The sequence below is a fragment of the Temnothorax longispinosus genome, chromosome 8 (genome assembly GCF_030848805.1).
Source record: "Temnothorax longispinosus isolate EJ_2023e chromosome 8, Tlon_JGU_v1, whole genome shotgun sequence".
NCBI lineage: Eukaryota > Metazoa > Arthropoda > Insecta > Hymenoptera > Formicidae > Temnothorax > Temnothorax longispinosus.
The window spans coordinates 12362574-12384197 of record NC_092365.1 but is presented as its reverse complement, the minus strand read 5'-3'; the positions used below and the strand labels follow the sequence as shown (position 1 = coordinate 12384197).

At 37.1% G+C, this 21624-nt stretch overlaps 1 pseudogene; it reads right to left on the bottom strand.

Annotated features, from left to right (window-relative positions):
• LOC139818306 (uncharacterized) overlaps window positions 1–21624 on the bottom strand; it is a 111630-nt pseudogene that overhangs the window by 55447 nt on the left and 34559 nt on the right.

Here is a 21624-nt window from a genome sequence, read left to right as displayed (position 1 = left end):
AGAAGTCAAGGCTATGAGGGTCAGACGCAGATCACAGTGCGTAATATCAGAAATAACTGATTTATTCGTCGTTTTGATACATTACATCGATCCGTACGTTTCGGCTCAGCTTTGAGCCATCTTCAGCAGTAGTTACAGAAGTTAAGTTACACAATCTCCGTACCGTATGGTGAGTTTACTGATTCAAAGTATCAGAAACATAGACCAATTGATCCATATCTGTAAATTTGTTCAATTAATGTTGAGATATTAAGAAGATCCCTTAGGAAACTCACCATTCGGTCTGAAAAACATGGAATACAGAGCCATGCGTACATAATGAATATCTATTCTCTGCGAGAAGACTTGACGATCTTGTCGACACGACACACAATAATATGAAAGGTCTTGCAAGAAGAAGCATGTCGTAGATCAACACACCGGCGAGGATTATAACAAAGCACGATTTGACACCGTCACAATATTGCATGTACCAATAGTAAAACCCCGATTTGCCAACGACCAAAGTTCATGAGCATGGATTACAATTTGCTCAAAACCGTGACATATGCATGATGCAAAAAATCCGTGTCATTTTGAGACGGTGTCAAATCGTGCTTTGTTATAATCCTCGCCGGTGTGTTGACCTACGACATGCCTCTTCTTGCAAGACCTTTCATATCATTGCTGTGCATGTGTCGTGTCGATAAGATCGTCAAGACTTCTCGCAGAGAGTATTTATTATGTATACATGGCTCTGTATTCCACGTTTTTCAGACCGAATGGTGAGTTTCCTAAGAGATCTTTTTAATATCTCAACATTAATTGAACAAATTTACAGATATGGATCAATTGGTCTATGTTTCTGATACTTTGAATCAGTAAACTCACCATACGGTACGGAGAACGTGTAACTTAATTTCTGTAACTACCGCTGAAGATGGCTCAAAACTGAGCCGAAACGTACGGATCGATGTAATGTATCAAAACGACGAATAAATCACTTATTTCTGATATTACGCACTGTGATCTGCGTCTGACCGTCATAGCCTTCTCCTATTTTAATCTCGAGGGTCCTCATATTACTTTATTTATTATTTTGACTTTTCTTTGATAAAATTTTATTATGTTCTTTGAAGGAGTATAAATTCTTCTTTCGAGTACATAGCACATGATAAAGACTCTTTCTAAAATTTGTACATTTTAAGACTATTATCAAGAAAATATTCTTTCTTAAAGACAACCGTTACTTACTAAAAAAAAAAAAAAAAGTAAATTGAGTAATCGCTTTTTTAAGCAGCACAATTGATATTTTCTTGTGTATGCATGTACACACGTATGTACATACGTACGCACAAAAAAATGTTCTATGTTGTTAGAAAATTTTATTTCTATTTAAAAAAAGGAGAGAAACTATCATCGCTTAGGACAGGGGCCCGGCGTTACGCGCCGCTCGTGCGTAATCATCGCCGCTTGTAGTAAACAACTGCCCGCGCGCCGACCGCGGGGCGGCCGCATCTCGCCGCGCGCTTGGATTTGGCGGAGGGCGGGCTAATACGGCGATTTTTAATCATTAATAACTCGTCAACTATTGCGAAAATTGCAAAATGGTACATGACTTTTCGACTCAGTTTGGCTCGCTCTATCTAAATATGAAAAAAGTACCAAGAATTCAGGGGCACCCTGTATATATATAAAACGATGGAAATTACCGTTTAATAAACAAAATATATTATTTTCAAATATTTATTACATGTTAATTTTTGTAATTACTACTATATAATATTGTAAATTTGATTATGATAGCATTTTATATTCTGCAGGGACAACGTTATAGTGTAGAACAGAAAGCTTTCGCATTAACACTGTACAAGACTATGGGGAAGCATGCATATAATACTTTAAGATCGATTTTTAAACAAATTCCTTCGATACAAACGTTACAATCGGTGTTGCACCAAATACCTGTATATCCTGGATTAAACCCATTTATTTTGAGACATTTAGAGAGTGTAGCTCAAAAAATGTTAATGAAAGAAAAAATATGTATTATGATGTGGGATGAGGTATCTATCCAACCTAAGTGCACTTATGACATTCGGAAGGATGTCATTTGTGGTCTTGAGGATTGGGGCAACAATCGAACGGGAAAAGTCGCGGATCATGCTTTAGTTTTTATGTTACGCGGATTACATTCTGGTTGGAAGATGCCACTTTTATTTAATTTTTGTGATAAACAGATTAATACCGCTCAGTTAATTAGATGCATTAAAGAAGTAGTATCAGAAATTACAAAGACAGGCTTCCACATAGTTGCAACAGTGTGCGATCAAGGTTCCTCCAATGTAGCTGCAATTAACGAGCTATTGTTTCAAACAAGAAAGAAAAGGAATTTGGAAAATAGAGCACAAAGTAAATATATAAATGAGACATAAGATGAAAATGTATGTGCGCGTGCATGAATTTATTTTAATTTGTCTTGTTTTATAGATCAAACATACGAAGTTGGAAACCAGGAAATAATACATTTATATGATCCTCCACATCTGATAAAAGGTATTCGGAATAATTGGCTATCGAAAGATGTATTACAAGTTTCCAATGCTCCGGGAGAAGAAGACCAATTTGCATCGTGGGACATATTAAAAACAGCTTGGATCATAGATAGAAAGATCAATACCATTCGACCACTTTTAAAAAAAATTACAGCGGAGCATATGGTAGAAGAAAAAATTAGTAAAATGCGTGTAAAAAATGCAGTCCAAGCAATGAGTGGAACGATGGCTAGTGCTATTCAAACATTCGCAACATCGAAATGTAAGTACTTACTTAATAAGAAAAGAATAAATAATTAAATCTTTAAGAACTGTAATTCTAGTTTTTCTTCCTTGCACAAAAAATAGTATAAGAAAAAATAATTGTGTAACTATAAAAAAAATATCTATCATATTTGTATAATTTGTTTTATTTTTTCATTTTAACTTGGTTAACATGTACACACATACAAATATTTGAATGAAAATTATTGTAAACAATTATATTTTTTTATTAGTGTATTATTCATTAGTTTACGAATGTATTAGGTTTTTATTCGTGTGTTAATTTATGTATTTATTAATATATATGTTTATATTTATATAGGCACGGTATCTGTAAACAATGAAGAAATTCAAATAGGAGAAAAAGAAGGAATAGCAACAGCGACAGCAGTAAATTTCTTCAACGATCTTTTTGACAGCGTGAATGGAGACGACAAAAGAGAAGACAGCAACGATTTGCGTTGTTCTGTAAGTAAAAACAGCGATCATCATGTATTTTGGGTAAATGCGAAAAATATATTGCGTAAAACAGCATTCGTTGACAAAATTTCGCGTACAGTAAATAAATCGGTACCGACTTTAAAAAATTGGTTGTTTACAATTGACGGGTTTCAAAAACTGTGGAAAATTTTAAGTGAAAAATATGATTTTGAAAAATTAAATACTAGATTTTGTAATCAGGATCCGTTAGAAAATTTTTTTGGCCAAATTTGTAGTCATGCTGTACGTAATATTAATCCCACACCTCGTCAATTTCAAGAATCGTTTTTTACTTTACTTGTAAATAATATGCAATGTATTTCAATGCGTCGCGGTAATTGTGAAGTTACAAATGATAATTTTAATTTGTTATGTACATTTGAAAATTATTTAGAACGTAACGACATGCGTAATATTATGTGTAATGACGATGAAGCATCTGAATTAATTACGGATAAAAATGTTGACGATGAAGTAATTGTAGCATCTTCTGTAGATTACCAAGATGAAATTGTTAAGTTAGTTCTTAAAGAAGTTAATTCTTGTACAAATTGCGAAAATAGTTTAAGAAATAATTCATTTTTATTTTTCATAAAACAAATTACAAGCGTTACAAATAAATTGTTAAAAACTAGAGCTCATCGTCGTAACGTTTTAAAAGTACTGTTAGATTTTTTAGAAAATTGGAACGCTAATATGGATTGGCATGAATGCATAGAACATCATGCCAATATGTATAAAATTGTAGTGCGTATAATTGCGATTAATAATATTGTATCGTGGTGTAATCATAAGAATGCAATTATTAATATTAATAATAATAATATAGAAATGTTAGAGCGCGATGTTATAAATGCCGTGTGTGATATGAAACGAATACGTGAATCGTATAAAAATAATGTAAACAAAAGAAAGAAAATTGTACAGGATTATAAGAATTCTATTAAAAAAGACGTAAATAATTTCGTTTTATGAATGTTAAATTGTAAATGCATGTATGAGTAGTTAAAAAATCAGTTAGGTAGGTCCTTCTACTTCGATCAATCATCTACCTGAAGATGTCATATTTTCCTGTCAGGAAGGTATGCCTTCAGGCAGTGTGGTGGATTTGGGGCGGAGATGAGATCGAAGGAAAGATGCAAAATTCTAGCGAAAGCAGAACATGTTGCATCTGAGAAGAAGTGTAGTTGTATGTGAAGAAGCAGTATGTGATTGTAAGAGTGTGATTGTATATATTCAATATTTGGTATGCCTATAATGTGTGCGATTTTTTTTAAATTGTAAATGCATGTGTGAGTAGTTAAAAAATCAGTTAGGTAGGTCCTTCTACTTCGATCAATCATCTACCTGAAGATGTCATATTTTCCTGTCAGGAAGGTATGCCTTCAGGCAGTGTGGTGGATTTGGGGCGGAGATGAGATCGAAGGAAAGATGCAAAATTCTAGCGAAAGCAGAACATGTTGCATCTGAGAAGAAGTGTAGTTGTATGTGAAGAAGCAGTGTGATTGTAAAAGTGTGATTGTACGTATTTAAAATTTGGTATGCCTATAATGTGTGCGATTTTTTTATTCTGTGTTTATATTATGTATTGCAATAGTCATTGTATTTAATTGTAATGTGTGAATGATGTGTGTTATATATGTTGCAAGTTGGTGAAGCATACATATGTTTTGCAACATATTTTTTAACCACACCGGATACTTGACATTTTTATATCCGCAGTCTGTGTTAAGTGGGACGGGAAAATATGTTGCAATTATATTTCTTATATGTATACAAGTTATATATTTTGTAAGCTACTGATTACATTTAAATATATGTACAAGTTGTTAGAAATAAAAATGAAGTGATATGATCTCGAATTCATGTAAACTAATTTTAAGTGAATTTAAGTAGTATTGTTCTAATTCTGTATATATAATTTAATAAATCAGTGTCTCAAGAGTTGATTGTTTATTTTTTGTGCAATAAACTTTGCATCAGTTGTAGATCAGAGTCAATTAATGAACAGTAAAAAATACGATGTTGTAACTTTGGAGACTGGTTTAACCCGTTGTGGTCACACCTAAAAATAACGTAGTGGTCACACGGGGTCCAATGGACCCCACAACAGTTGCCATTTGCGTTCTTTTTGATGTATCGACTCAAACCTTGAACTGGAATTTAGTTTATGACTTCCTCTTTATAATCCAATAATTTAAAAAAAAATTTATGTTGAAAAAACGCGAGAAAAAATTTTTTTTCGAGAAATTTGACTTTTTTCACTAAAATATTTATCAAAATTTTTTTTAAATAAAGCAAAAAAACTTTCTGCGTTTTACTCTCAAAATAGTATACTTTTAAGAAAAAAAAGCCTGGAGTTCACTGGACTTCGTCAGACAATTTTTTACCGTGAGAATTAATATGCAGTCGGGACATTATTAGACCTAAAGTTGCAGAAAATTATGATGAATATTACGATAATTTTTGTTGACGCAAATGAAGAAAGTTTGAACCCTTTGGACCAACGGCTTAACGTCTCTGTCCGAAAGACGGAGCTTAGTTTGCTCCGCACAAGGGTCTCAATCTTGCATGGAGGGGCGCAGCTTTCGGAAAAACATTCCATGGCTCTAGTGGCGGCCGAGCCGCCGATCGTTCACGTGACGCGTAATTTCAGGCAAAGTATTCTCGCTATTTGTAGAATAAATTTCAATCTACTTTTGTTTTATATGATTCACGCTTGTTGAAGTATAAAAAAATTGAAATTTTTTGTACATGTAATATGTGTATATAATATATGTGAAGTACAAGAGGGTGGCAGTGTGATCTTGTGGTAAAGCGCCAGACTCGTAATCCCGAGGACCCGGGTTCGAGTCCACCTGACCACAGGAATTTTTATATTCCAAACTGCACCCCCCGCACGAGTGGGGCTCGTGATGTCAACGCTCGGCTCGGCTCGGCCGCTGAGTCTCGAGCGGTAATGGGGGTATAGGAGGCGTCGCCTCGGGAATCGGCCCTAAATCCCGGCTCTGCGTTATACATTTGATGGCAAATAAATTCAATGACAGAAAGAAGAATAGTAAAAATTATAATTTGTTTTAGTGCAATATCATTGCGCTAAAATTAAATAGAAATTGTTAAATAGATTCTTTGTTAAATAAAAAAGCATACATATTGGCCAAGAGTGGATTTTTATATTTTAATTCAAATTTTAATTTTGTATTAACATAAAAAAATGTATATAATAATTTTTTATTAAATAATTTTTTAGATTTATTAATATGTAGGAAAATACATGGATAATTAATGTCGCGCGCCGATATAATGTCACGCGTTGCCTGGTCGCCTCGTCAACTCGGCATTCACGAGATCCGAAATCGCATAGCCAATAGCCGAAAGAGAAGAAGAAGACAGTTGTGTATTGATATGTACACGCTCTCGCACACCCAATTCGAATATGGCATCTACTCCCCACTCTCGTCACGTGACCTATTTTAGTTCTCTGTTTCCGGAGGGACAGAGCCAGGTGGCGCTGCGAAAGTGTCTCCTTTTCTTACAAGAGAGAAGTTTGTCCCCCCTGACTAGTACAGAAGAACTGATTAGATCCAATAATAATTTAGGAATATATTGAATTAACAGAAACTTGATTTATTTATTGTGTTTTTCTTTTATTGTCACTGTATTAACGTTTCATTGTAGATACGTGTGATACACTAGTTATTTGTGTAACAAGTGCGGGAAGTTGAGAATTGGACACGAGTGCGGAGTGGACGCACGAGCCGAAGGCGAGTGCGATCACCCGCACTCGTGTCCAATTCTCATCCCGCACGTGTTACACACCCTATTTTATATTACAAAGTGCGTGGAAAGTGGCCCATTATTGCGCGCGCGTCATCTGTGCGACGGATGGCCGATTCCATACACGAGTCAAAACAGTGCAGTAATGTTTACATTACCGCACAGTTTCGAAGAAACAGTGCGGTAATGTTACATTACCGCACTGTTTTGACTCGTGTATGGAATTGGCTATTTGTCACACAGATGGCGCGCGCGTAATGGGCCACTTTCCACGCACGTGTGATATAAAATCTCTTTCTTCATCGGATTCTGCACCTGTTAAGTGGACAGATGCCAATGCTGTGAGATCACTTATTTCCAAATAGAAGAACCACGAAAATGATTTCAAAAATACTAAAATTAGAAATAGTAAGGTGTGGCAAATGATTTCAGATGATTTGTGTTCCGTAATTTTCTGTAAATCATTGCGATCGCGGATTAATAGCGTGCCAGTAACGCCATCCGTCAGTCGCCCTCCGAACGAAGAAATCTCGCGCCGCTCCCCGCGTATGTACACCCTGACCGCAAAGCTTCTCCCGACGCGTATCGATCCGTCATGCCGGGATCCCGGAAACGCGAATGATTGGTCGATACGCGTCGTGTAACCGAAGGCTCCCGAAACGGACCAAAAGGCGAGAACTCTGTTCTCGACAGTTACGACAAGTACTCCGGTTTAGAAGGTGGTACACCGTCGTGCATCCGTAAATCGTTTGTCCGTTCCACGCGGCCTTACACACCGTCGTGCACACGGACTTACTGCTCAGCAAGAGCACCGCTAATTGCATCGCGCCGTTAGTGCGTCCGCAGAAATCCTACCTCGCTACCGCGAGTGGAGAACAACGCGTATAAGTCGCCCTGCGCGCATCGCCATTGTCCGTTCGATCATCGAGATCGATCCGACCATTTGCGAACTATCTCGCGTCTTGTGTTACGAGCAAACGCGACTACTGTAAAACGCATCTCGTGCGTCAATCGAGTGCAAGACATAGCGCTTTCAATTCGCCTGCGCCTCCGCGTCCTGCGAACAGTATCGCGTCACGTGATCCGCGCACCGAGCCCACATCGAATCACGTGCTCGCAAAGTGTCGCGCTTTCTCAAAAGTGCGTTCACAAAACCTGTACAATATTAAATTGTAACGTTCGAGATTTCCCGCTCGGAATTCGCTCGCCAGGCCAGGGTGAGAAAACGTGGAGACACTGGTTAGTTTTACATAAAGCTATTTATTCTTACTATTTACAATACAGTTTGATGGAGGGCGTGAGTGTCGGTGCGTGTGTATGTGTTGTTCCGCTGAGCCGCAGTGTACGTGTGCCGGGTTGAGGCGCAGTCGGACAGAGACGGACTCGCGGACAGGCGCGGAGGCGCGGTTGCCTGACGGATTCGCGGGCAAGTACGGAGGCGCGGTTGCCTTACGGATTCACGGACCGGTGCGGAGGCACGGTTGCCTTACGAATTCGTGGGCAGGTAGGTCGGTCAGGAGCTCAGTCGGGAGCGCCCAACTGAGCGGCCCGTACACCGGGAGCGCCCGTCTTCCGTACGGCGGAAAGGGTCGGGAGCGCCCGACCCAGAGGCAGGAAAAGACAGGTAATACCAACCGGAAGCACCCAGCTGGGGAGGCCCGTATCCTGGGAGCGCCCAGGGGAGCACCCGTTCTCTGTACGGAGGAAGTCGTTGGGAGCACCCAGCGTGGTGAAGCGGTCTCGGAGAGCGGTCGTGTCGGGAACAGGAGTCGGAAAGGACTGGTGACTCGAGTCGGCTCGAGTCCCCTATTTATACCCCGAGTGCGGGCGGTGGGGGCTGCCCCACCGCTCGGCTGCCCTACCGCTCGGGCACAGGAGCGCACGCTGAACATGTGCTTGGTGGCCGCCAGGGCCGTAGCGCTAGTGACGAATACGCGTATCGTCACAAAATTGACTCAAATATATTTTGTGCATTACTCAACGAAACTAAAATGTCCGTTCCTCATTGCACACCGGATCCCTGTCGGGGTCGACTCGGCAAATTCTTACGCTAATTGGCGCGCCGGCGTTACGCCCGAAATTTAAAACGCCAACAATTTGAACGAAGAAAATCCCTTGTGAAGCTTTAATGGTATTCAATGCGAAAACAAATTCAAAGACGTTAGAAAATCGTATACTAAAGTAAAAGACCACAATAACCAGAGTGGAGCAGAACTGAAAACATATAAATTTTACGAAGAGATGGAGGCTGTTTTGGGTGAAAAACCAATTGTAAAACCTATTTCAATAATTTCAATATCATCAACATTAAAGAAGCGGGTATGTCCGCATCCGGAAAGAGCAGTATCACCATATAGTTCTGACAGTGATGAAAAAGAAAATTCAAATTGGAAAAAAGTAAAATAGCGAAAGAATCGGACAAATAGAGTGTACAACAAAGAACAGAAGCAAAGGAACGGGAGCAAGCTAGAATGCAGCGGCATAAAGAGAAGATGGAAAGACAAGATAAAGCTATAGAAGTTGTGACGTGACAAATGTCGTGTTCCCCGACCCGGATGGTAGCTCGGAACAGCAGAGGGCCTGTCAAGGCACACGAGTAGCCCGCACTGACGCACTACAGCCCGAATACGGAAGGCCCGGCAAGGGGGACGCCCCGACGAGGGCCCCCGTCGAAGAACGGGACCACCCCGGGATTCCGCCACCGCGCGACGTGCCGCGGCCTGGCCAGCCGGACCGTCGATTAGCCGGTCCGTGAGTCGCGGCCTGGACAGCCGGTCTCACGCAGGCGAGTTCGAAACTACCGCCGGAGGATGGAAGCAGCTGCGAGGGGCGCCCTAGTTAAGCGCGGCGATCGCTAGGAAGATCGCTAACGTGCCAGGGCGCAGCACTTGAGAGGGCTAGGGACACCGGCGCGCGCGGGCCCAGCGTGGTCCCGCCGGGCCGAGGGCAGATCACTGTCGTGTGAGCCGCCAAACAATAAGGTACCATCCAGCCCCGAGCAGGACGACGAGCTGCCGGATCGAGCGATCCACTGTAAAGCAACTGCTCTGTCACCTCAAAGTAAGATCGTCGATACATTGAGCCCCTCTCGGGAGTCGTGTTGTACCGCGCGCATTGTGAAATCCGTAGTAGTATGCATTATATCGAGAAGAATACCGCGGGAGGGCCCGGCCGGGAAAAGTAATCGCCATTGCCCGTCTCGGGGATTCGAGCGTACGGCAACCGACAGTTAGCGTGCGTTTAATTCTGTTGCGTGTAATTTCGTTTGTCTTTGTTCGTTTAACCGTGCCGTGTTGGAACGATTCGCGTGGTGAGGGCTGTTCGCGCTGAAGATACGTAGCGAGGTGAGCTTTTCGTGAGCATCACGTGATCACGCCGTGGCGCCGGGCGCCTTTAAGTTTTGCGTTCTTTCGGGACTCGCGTAATCGGGAGATCCGCGGTCATTTGGGACTCGCAAGATCAGGAGATTTGCGATCAGCTCGGGACTCGCGTGATCGAGCGATCCGCGATTAATTCGTGAAGTCGCCCTCGTGCGTGCGAGTGCTTCACAAGTATCGTTCTCGGTTACTTTCGCGTTAATTATAAGTGAATGCTCTTGCGTTTCGTCGTAATTAACACTTTCGCGTCAATTGTAAGTGAATGTTCTTGCGTTTCGTCGTGATTAATACTTTCGCGTTACTTGTAAGGGAATGTTCTTGCGTTTCGTCGTGATTAATGGTTCACAGTTAGGTTGTGACCGGACGGTAAAAGTTGAGCCCGATTCCGGCGGATAATATTTCTATCGAACGGTCGCCACTCGGTTTGACCTTTGACTACCGAGAAAGTAAATTTGCATCAACGCCCCGATTATTCGCAAGACGCTAATAGGATTTCTTTGTTTCAGACTGATGTCCCTGGTGGATCACCGTTGCTGCTTTCCGTCCCTGGATCCTTATGTCGCTGAAGCTAGCAGCGGGAGCTAGCAGCGGAACGTCTCGCGGCCAGGGCCGAATATCATGTGGGTTCCTCAGGGGGTCCGAACGTATCGTAGGTTAATTATCATCGGCCACTGGGTTTTTCTTAGATATTATTAATTAATATAGAATAAATATATTTATATATAAATATTTTTGACAATATTCAAACCGTTTTTTCATCGGTTTGATATAAAAACATGTTTTAATTGTTATAGATTATTCGATAAATAATTGTAGAACATAGCAAAGAACGATTCTCTCCAAAATTTTAGGGAATCACGTTTTTGTGACAACAAAACAATTCAGCAAGTATTTGCGACAATCCGCGGTTTCCCTTAATTGTTATTAATTTTTTATTAATAATTTATTTAGCAGCGACCGATCGCAAAGAACGATTCACTCCAAATTTTGAGGGGATCACGTTCTTGTGACAACAAAACGATTCAGCAAATATCTGGAACAATCCACGGTTTCATATAAATTGTTATTAACTTTTTATTGATAACTTATTCTCTGGCGGTCGATATAGCAAAGAACGATTCTCTCCAAATTTTTAGGGGATCACGTTCTTGTGACAACAAAACGATTCAGCAAGTATTTGCGACAATCCGCGGTTTCCCTTAATTGTTATTAATTTTTTATTATTTTTTATTAATAATTTATTCAGCAGCGACCAATCACAAAGAACGATTCTCTCCAAATTTTGAGGGGATCACGTTCTTGTGACAACAAAACGATTCAGCAAATATTTGGAACAATCCGCGGTTTTATATTAATTGTTATTAACTTTTTATTGATAATTTATTTTCTGGCGGTCGATAGCAAAGAACGATTCTCTCCAAAATTTTAGGGGATCACGTCTTTGTAACAACAAAACGATTCAGCAAATATTTGGAACAATCCGCGGTTTTATATTAATTGTTATTAATTTTTTATTAGTAATTTATTCAGCAGCGACCGATCGCAAAGAACGATTCTCTCCAAATTTTGAGGGGATCACGTCTTTGTAACAACAAAACAATTCAGCAAGTATTTGCGACAATCCGCGGTTTCCCTTAATTGTTATTAATTTTTTATTAATAATTTATTCAGCAGCGACCGATCGCAAAAAACGATTCTCTCCAAATTTTTAGGGGATCACGTTCTTGTGACAACAAAACAATTCAACAAGTATTTGGAACAATCCGCGGTTTTATATTAATTGTTATTAATTTTTTTATTAATAATTTATTCAGCAGCGACCGATCGCAAAGAACGATTCTCTCCAAATTTTGAGGGGATTACGTTTTTGTAACAACAAAACGATTCACCAAGTATTTGGAACAATCCGCGGTTTCATATTAATTTTTATTAACTTTTTATTAATAGTTTATTTGGTGGCGACCGATAGCAAAGAACGATTCTCTCCAAAATTTTAGGGGATTACGTTTCTGTGACAACAAAACAATTCAGCAAGTATTTGCGACAATCCGCGGTTTCCCTTAATTGTTATTAATTTTTTATTAATAATTTACTTAGCAGCGACTGATCACAAAGAACGATTCTCTCCAAATTTTTAGGGGATTACGTTCTTGTGACAACAAAACGATTCAGCAAGTATTTGCGACAATCCGCGGTTTCCTTTAATTGTTATTAATTTTTATTAATTTTTTATTAATAATTTATTCAGCAGCGACCAATCGCAAAGAACGATTCTCTCCAAATTTTGAGGGGATCACGTTCTTGTGACAACAAAACGATTCAGCAAATATCTGGAACAATCCGCGGTTTCCCTTAATTGTTATTAATTTTTTATTAATAATTTATTCAGCAGCGACCAATCGCAAAGAACGATTCTCTCCAAATTTTGAGGGGATCACGTTCTTGTGACAACAAAACGATTCAGCAAATATTTGGAACAATCCGCGGTTTTATATTAATTGTTATTAATTTTTTATTGATAATTTATTCTCTGGCGGTCGATAGCAAAAAACGATTCTTTCCAAAATTTTAGGGGATTACGTTTTTGTGACAACAAAACAATTCAGCAAGTATTTGCGACAATCCGCGGTTTCCCTTAATTGTTATTAATTTTTTATTAATAATTTACTTAGCAGCGACCGATCGCAAAGAACGATTCTCTCCAAATTTTGAGGGGATCACGTTCTTGTGACAACAAAACGATTCAGCAAATATCTGGAACAATCCGCGGTTTCCCTTAATTGTTATTAATTTTTTATTAATTTTTTATTAATAATTTATTCAGCAGCGACCAATCGCAAAGAACGATTCTCTCCAAATTTTGAGGGGATCACGTTCTTGTGACAACAAAACGATTCAGCAAATATTTGGAACAATCCGCGGTTTATATTAATTGTTATTAATTTTTTATTGATAATTTATTCTTTGGCGGTCGATAGCAAAGAACGATTCTTTCCAAATTTTTAGGGGATCACGTTCTTGTGACAACAAAACGATTCAGCAAATATTTGGGACAATCCGCGGTTTCCCTTAATAGTTATTAATTTTTTATTAATAATTTATTCAGCAGCGACCGATCGCAAAGAACGATTCTCTCCAAATTTTGAGGGGATTACGTTTTTGTAAGAACAAAACAATTCAGCAAGTATTTGCGACAATCCGCGGTTTCCCTTAATTGTTATTAATTTTTTATTAATAATTTATTCAGCAGCGACCGATCGCAAAGAACGATTCTCTCCAAATTTTGAGGGGATCACGTCTTTGTAACAACAAAACGATTCAGCAAGTATTTGGAACAATCCGCGGTTTTATATTAATTGTTATTAATTTTTATTAGTAATTTATTCAGCAGCGACCGATCGCAAAGAACGATTCTCTCCAAATTTTGAGGGGATCACGTCTTTGTAACAACAAAACGATTCAGCAAGTATTTGGAACAATCCGCGGTTTTATATTAATTGTTATTAATTTTTTATTAGTAATTTATTCAGCAGCGACCGATCGCAAAGAACGATTCTCTCCAAATTTTGAGGGGATCACGTTCTTGTGACAACAAACAATTCAGCAAGTATTTGAAACAATCCGCGGTTTCATATTAATTGTTATTAATTTTTTATTAATAATTTATTCAGCAGCGACCGATCGCAAAGAACGATTCTCTCCAAATTTTGAGGGGATCACGTTCTTGTGACAACAAAACGATTCAGCAAATATTTGGAACAATCCGCGGTTTTATATTAATTGTTATTAACTTTTTATTGATAATTTATTCTTTGGCGGTCGATAGCAAAGAACGATTCTTTCCAAATTTTTAGGAGATCACGTTCTTGTGACAACAAAACGATTCAGCAAATATTTGGGACAATCCGCGGTTTCCCTTAATAGTTATTAATTTTTTATTAATAATTTATTCAGCAGCGACCGATCGCAAAGAACGATTCTCTCCAAATTTTGAGGGGATTACGTTTTTGTAAGAACAAAACAATTCAGCAAGTATTTGCGACAATCCGCGGTTTCCCTTAATTGTTATTAATTTTTTATTATAAATTTATTCAGCAGCGACCGATCGCAAAGAACGATTCTCTCCAAATTTTGAGGGGATCACGTCTTTGTAACAACAAAACGATTCAGCAAGTATTTGGAACAATCCGCGGTTTTATATTAATTGTTATTAATTTTTTATTAGTAATTTATTCAGCAGCGACCGATCGCAAAGAACGATTCTCTCCAAATTTTGAGGGGATCACGTCTTTGTAACAACAAAACGATTCAGCAAGTATTTGGAACAATCCGCGGTTTTATATTAATTGTTATTAATTTTTTATTAGTAATTTATTCAGCAGCGACCGATCGCAAAGAACGATTCTCTCCAAATTTTGAGGGGATCACGTTCTTGTGACAACAAAACAATTCAGCAAGTATTTGAAACAATCCGCGGTTTCATATTAATTGTTATTAATTTTTTATTAATAATTTATTCAGCAGCGACCGATCGCAAAGAACGATTCTCTCCAAATTTTGAGGGGATCACGTTCTTGTGACAACAAAACGATTCAGCAAATATTTGGAACAATCCGCGGTTTTATATTAATTGTTATTAATTTTTTATTGATAATTTATTCTTTGGCGGTCGATAGCAAAGAACGATTCTTTCCAAATTTTTAGGAGATCACGTTCTTGTGACAACAAAACGATTCAGCAAATATTTGGGACAATCCGCGGTTTCCCTTAATAGTTATTAATTTTTTATTAATAATTTATTCAGCAGCGACCAATCGCAAAGAACGATTCTCTCCAAATTTTGAGGGGATCACGTTCTTGTGACAACAAAAACAATTCAGCAAGTATTTGAAACAATCCGCGGTTTCATATTAATTGTTATTAATTTTTTTATTAATAATTTATTCAGCAGCGACCGATCGCAAAGAACGATTCTCTCCAAATTTTGAGGGATCACGTTCTTGTGACAACAAAACAATTCAGCAAGTATTTGAAACAATCCGCGGTTTCATATTAATTGTTATTAATTTTTTATTAATAATTTATTCAGCAGCGACCGATCGCAAAGAACGATTCTCTCCAAATTTTGAGGGGATCACGTTCTTGTGACAACAAAACGATTCAGCAAATATTTGGAACAATCCGCGGTTTTATATTAATTGTTATTAATTTTTTATTGATAATTTATTCTTTGGCGGTCGATAGCAAAGAACGATTCTTTCCAAATTTTTAGGAGATCACGTTCTTGTGACAACAAAACGATTCAGCAAATATTTGGGACAATCCGCGGTTTCCCTTAATAGTTATTAATTTTTTATTAATAATTTATTCAGCAGCGACCAATCGCAAAGAACGATTCTCTCCAAATTTTGAGGGGATCACGTTCTTGTGACAACAAAACAATTCAGCAAGTATTTGAAACAATCCGCGGTTTCATATTAATTGTTATTAATTTTTTTATTAATAATTTATTCAGCAGCGACCGATCGCAAAGAACGATTCTCTCCAAATTTTGAGGGGATTACGTTTTTGTAAGAACAAAACAATTCAACAAGTATTTGCGACAATCCGCGGTTTCCCTTAATTGTTATTAATTTTTTATTAATAATTTATTCAGCAGCGACCGATCGCAAAGAACGATTCTCTCCAAATTTTGAGGGGATTACGTCTTTGTAACAACAAAACGATTCAGCAAGTATTTGAAACAATCCGCGGTTTCATATTAATTGTTATTAATTTTTTATTAATAATTTATTCAGCAGCGACCGATCGCAAAGAACGATTCTCTCCAAATTTTGAGGGGATTACGTTTTTGTAACAACAAAACGATTCACCAAGTATTTGGAACAATCCGCGGTTTTATATTAATTGTTATTAATTTTTTATTGATTATTTATTCTCTGGCGGTCGATAGCAAAGAACGATTCTCTCCAAAATTTTAGGGGATTACGTTTTTGTGACAACAAAACAATTCAGCAAGTATTTGCGACAATCCGCGGTTTCCCTTAATTGTTATTAATTTTTTATTAATAATTTACTTAGCAGCGACCAATCGCAAAGAACGATTCTCTCCAAATTTTGAGGGGATCACGTTCTTGTGACAACAAAACGATTCAGCAAATATCTGGAACAATCCGCGGTTTCATATTGTTATTAACTTTTTATTGATAATTTATTCTCTGGCGGTCGATAGCAAAAAACGATTCTCTCCCAAATTTTAGGGGATCACGTCTTTGTAACAACAAAACGATTCAACAAGTATTTGGAACAATCCGCGGTTTCATATTAATTGTTATTAATTTTTTATTAATAATTTATTCAGCAGCGACCGATCGCAAAGAACGATTCTCTCCAAATTTTTAGGGGATTACGTTTTTGTGACAACAAAACGATTCAGCAAGTATTTGCGACAATCCGCGGTTTCCCTTAATTGTTATTAATTTTTTATTAATAATTTATTATTTAGCGGTCGACAGCAAAGAGCAATTTCTCTCCAAATTTTTAGGCAATTACGTTCTTGTGATAATAAAGATCGAGAACGACCACTAGAGAATAAATTGTTAATAAAAAATTATTAATATACATAAATATATGTATATGTGTATAAACAAATGTTTTTTGTTGCTCCAAGATAGCGTGAAAACATTTTTGATAATAATTTTTGAAATAATAGTTACAGTTGCATATTATAATTATAATTACAACATAACTACCTATAAGTGTTTTATAGTATTGTCATAAATACTAACTGTATCAAATTGTTTAGTATGTTTATATATATGTAAATTATTGTTATATGTTAAAATCATTTTTTTCATCACGCGCGTGCGATACAGTGTGTCATTTTTACGGTTTTTGCTCGGTTCTGTGAGGCTGCGATCCGATTCACGATTACAGTGCTAAAAGCACCGCTCTATCTATAGATGACGCATTCATCTACCACCGACGAGTTTCGGTTTTTACTCACTGGACGCGGAAACATTTGCCGCGCGAGAAGCGACACAGTAGCCAATAAACTTTTGGTTCTTACGGAAAAGCGACACGTTTATTGGTTACTACGTCGTTTCTTGCCGCGCGCAGGTCGGTGTAGCTGTAGTGTTCCTCTAGTAAGAGTCAGATTAGGAGAAGTTAGTGGGAGTGAGACAGCATATCCCGAAGTACAAGAAGAGTGGGGAGGCTGCTTCTTTCGATGGTCGCGGCGCAATTTTTCGTTAATGGCGGACGGTAGCGGACGGATTTGATTCGTACCAAGCAAGAGCGACTTTTTGTGTTTTTCGTTATCGACTTTTATTGCGAAGATCGCCATCCGTATCGTGCCCTCTACAGGGAAGCGAGTGCTCAGAAAGAAGGAAGCAAGAGCAACACGAAATAAAGTCGTCGACATGGCCAAGTCCAATGCCACGGATTCCGTCGATTGGAATGACGATTCCATGATGAGTGATAAAGGTATATATGTTATATTAATAACATAGGCCCACAAAAAGAAGTTGTCTGCGCCATGGACTAGACCATGGTGGAAGGAAATAAGGTGAGGCAATATTCGTGACAAGTTTTGTTTGTTCTGTTCTGCGCAGTCCAAGATGGGGGATCCGCACAGTTTCCGCCATCTTTTTTTGTTAAGGGCCCGGACACACTTTTTCCAGTAAAGTTTCGATCAATCCCGTTGCTTGAATCGGGAACGTACGGCCGTTTAACTAGCAATGAACGTTTTTTAGAACTTCGAATGACGTCCCTATCCACTTTTATTGTTTTCTAATTTTTATATATTTTTCATGAACAGGTAACACCTTATTTCCTTCTACTATGGAGTAGACCAGACCATGGTATTCCTATGTATTTTCGCCTGCTGAAACCGAATATGACCTCAGTTTTGCCTCTACACGTCAGAATTTTTTTCTACATCCAAAAACAGGGTGTTTTGTAGGGGCAAAACACCTTGTTTTTGGCTGTAGAAAAAAATCTTGACGTGTAGGGGCAAAACTGAGGTCATATTTAGTTTCAGCAGGCGAAAATACATGGGAATACCATGATCTAGTCCATGGCGCAGACAACTGTTTTTTATTATTTGTGGGCCTGTGTGAATTTGCATCGTTTCAGTATTATATTTTCAATTTTTTGGTGACTGATTATTATAAATAATTATCTTTGTTGTGTATAACATGTTGCTTCGGATTCTTAAATGTTATGTTTCTATTGGGTTGTATTCATTCAATAAGTTTTAATTCATTTTAATTCAGTTATATTATTTATTACAAAACTCAAAATACGAAGAAAAGTCTTTTGATCGCACTTTTTATATCTATTCAAATTTCTAAAATAAATTACGTAATATAGAAGTTTCGTGTACGCTCTACTTAATCAGTTTACGTTTATTACTTCATTAATCACATTTTTAAACGTATTTTTTTTTTTTTTAAGAAACTTAAAATATGTTATAATTCATGTCCAATATAGGCATAACATTTTTACGGAGACGACCAGGAAAAGCGGCATTAAAGCGCTCACGCGATAAATGTAAAGAGCGTAGAAAACAACGACGTCTGCTTGCTGCAATTACAGAAAATGAGGGACCTCAAAAGCAGCAGCAACAGCAGCAACAGCAGCAACAGGAGCAACAACAGGCGCAACAACAGGCGCAACTACAGCCGCCGCAACTGCAGCCGCAACAACTGCCACCACGAAATGCGCGCATGTCGGAGCTGTATAGGCAGTTAGAGAATATACAGAGACAAATACGAGAGGAGTCACTACGAGGCCGATATAACTATTATGGTGGTCATATTCGCGGTCGTGGTCGTGGACGCGGTCGTGGTCACGGTCATGGTCGTGGTCGTGGTCGTGGTCGTGGTCGTGGTCGTGGTCGTCGTGATCATGGCCGGGGTCGTGGACGTGGCCATGGCACTCAAAAAATTATTATTTATCAACAGAATGCCAATAATTATATATAAAATACATTATCATTTTTTTATATTTCTAATATTTTTTTTATTTTAAGTCTGTAATAAACTGTTTTTTTTTTTTTTTCAAATTTTATTAAAATAAATTACTAAAATGTAACTGTGTGTATTTCTTGTATAAATATTTTATAGGTAAAATTAAGAAAAAAATAATTCCCTGAAATAAAAAATCTCGCAAGATTGGTTTCTTTACAGTTTCTGAAACTAGGTATATAATAATAAAAATGTTTTGCTTGCACGGTTCGTTCAGCTTTTTATAATTTTAAACTTTATATTTTCTTGTGATGATATTTTATTTATACTTTACCGTTTCAATTAATTTATTAAAATCACATTTATATTTGTTACATGATAGTTTATTTACGTTCTGTTTTACAGTATATCTAAAAAGGAAAAGAAAAACAGTTAATCTGTATTCTTTAAATAAAGTAATAATATTATATTTGCAAAGATTATAGTTTAACAAGTAGTAATATAAGTATCAAGAAAGTCATTTTAATATGTCGTTTAATAATTACTGAAATTAGCTTGTTTTTGGTATTATCAGTGATTATTTATTAAATCTATATAATTAATTATTATTACACGTATATGCTGCTATTTTCAAGAGAAAACTCAATATTTTGGGCAATAATAATATTAATTATAAAAAGGAATTAAATAAACATAAAAATAACGTTTAATTTGAAGTATGTTATCAACTTTATATCTTACTATTTGTCTTTGATGCCGATCTCAGAAACGCGGCGTTCTCATTCTTTGGCGGAAAATAATGATATATGAGCAATCGGGTATAACGAGCTTAAATGCATTACATATTCTCCTAGGCGTTTTATGCATATTACGTCTTGATATCGGTGCAATAATAATATATATTATATAAAATTACGACTCCCTCTCTCCCTCTCTCCCACCCTCTCTCTCTGTCTCTCTCGCAAATAAATTTTAAAGTATATAATAAAATTAGATAAATAATCATATACTTTAAATTAAATCAAAATCATATTTTTATTTTTTAGAACATATATTATTGTCACAATATAGTAGGCCAGTCATATTAGACTAATTTAGGAGGGGTAACCTTCTAATCACTCTTTTCAGGTTGCAACCACCATGAATCGTTTTGATTTAAGGTGCTGTAAGTGGGAGTAATTTTGCTTCGCATAATTAATGCGCATTAAAAAGTTATTAACAATATTATCAACAAAAAACGCGATTTTTTTTATTTTTTTTCAAATATCTCGAAAACTAAACAAGATAGGGTAACTAACTATACGTACCTTTTTTGTAGAGCGTAAAATTATCTACAATAATGATCTGAACAACATTTATCGTCAAGTCAGTCGTTTAGCTTGCACGCGCCGTCAAAGTCCAAGACTCGGATCTCGAAAATCCTCGATTTCATCGTTTTTTGATGTTGCGTCGGTGATTTTTTTCAGTCATTTAAAATGGAATTCTCAGATGATGTGTGATTTTTTGGGAATTTTTAATTCCATTTTAAATGACTGAAAAAAATCACCAACGCAACATCAAAAAAAACGATGAAATCGAGGGTTTTGAGATCCGAGTCTCGGCGACTTTGACGGCGCGTGCAAGCTAAACGACTGACTTGACGATAAATGTTGTTCAGATCATTATTGTAAATAATTTTACGCTCTACAAAAAAGGTACGTATAGTTAGTTACCCTATCTTGCTTAGTTTTCGAGATATTTAAGAAAAAATAACAAAAATGGCGTTTTTTGTTGATAATATTGTTAATAACTTTTTAATGCGCATTAATTATGTAAAGCAAAATTAATCCCACTTACAGCACCTTAAATCAAAGCGATTCATGGTGGTTGCAACCTGAAAAGAGTAATTGGAATGTTCGATGTCTAATATGACTGGCCTATAGTAAAACAAATGCAATGAAAAATATAAATTAAATTATTGAAATAATATTTTACAACTAGCTAATAATAATATGTATTAATTTATGTATATATAACTTAAAATAGAAAAAAGTATAGAAATGTATAATATCATGATTTTTATATTATTATATTATCTATATTATTATATACTTATCTCTCAATCAATAGAAAGAATAAAATTAAAAGGTATAAATTAAGGCATAAATAAAAAGGTACAAATTTATTTCATTTATTTACACTTTATTTTCTTACTCATTATATGCAAAATAAGCAAGTAAATAC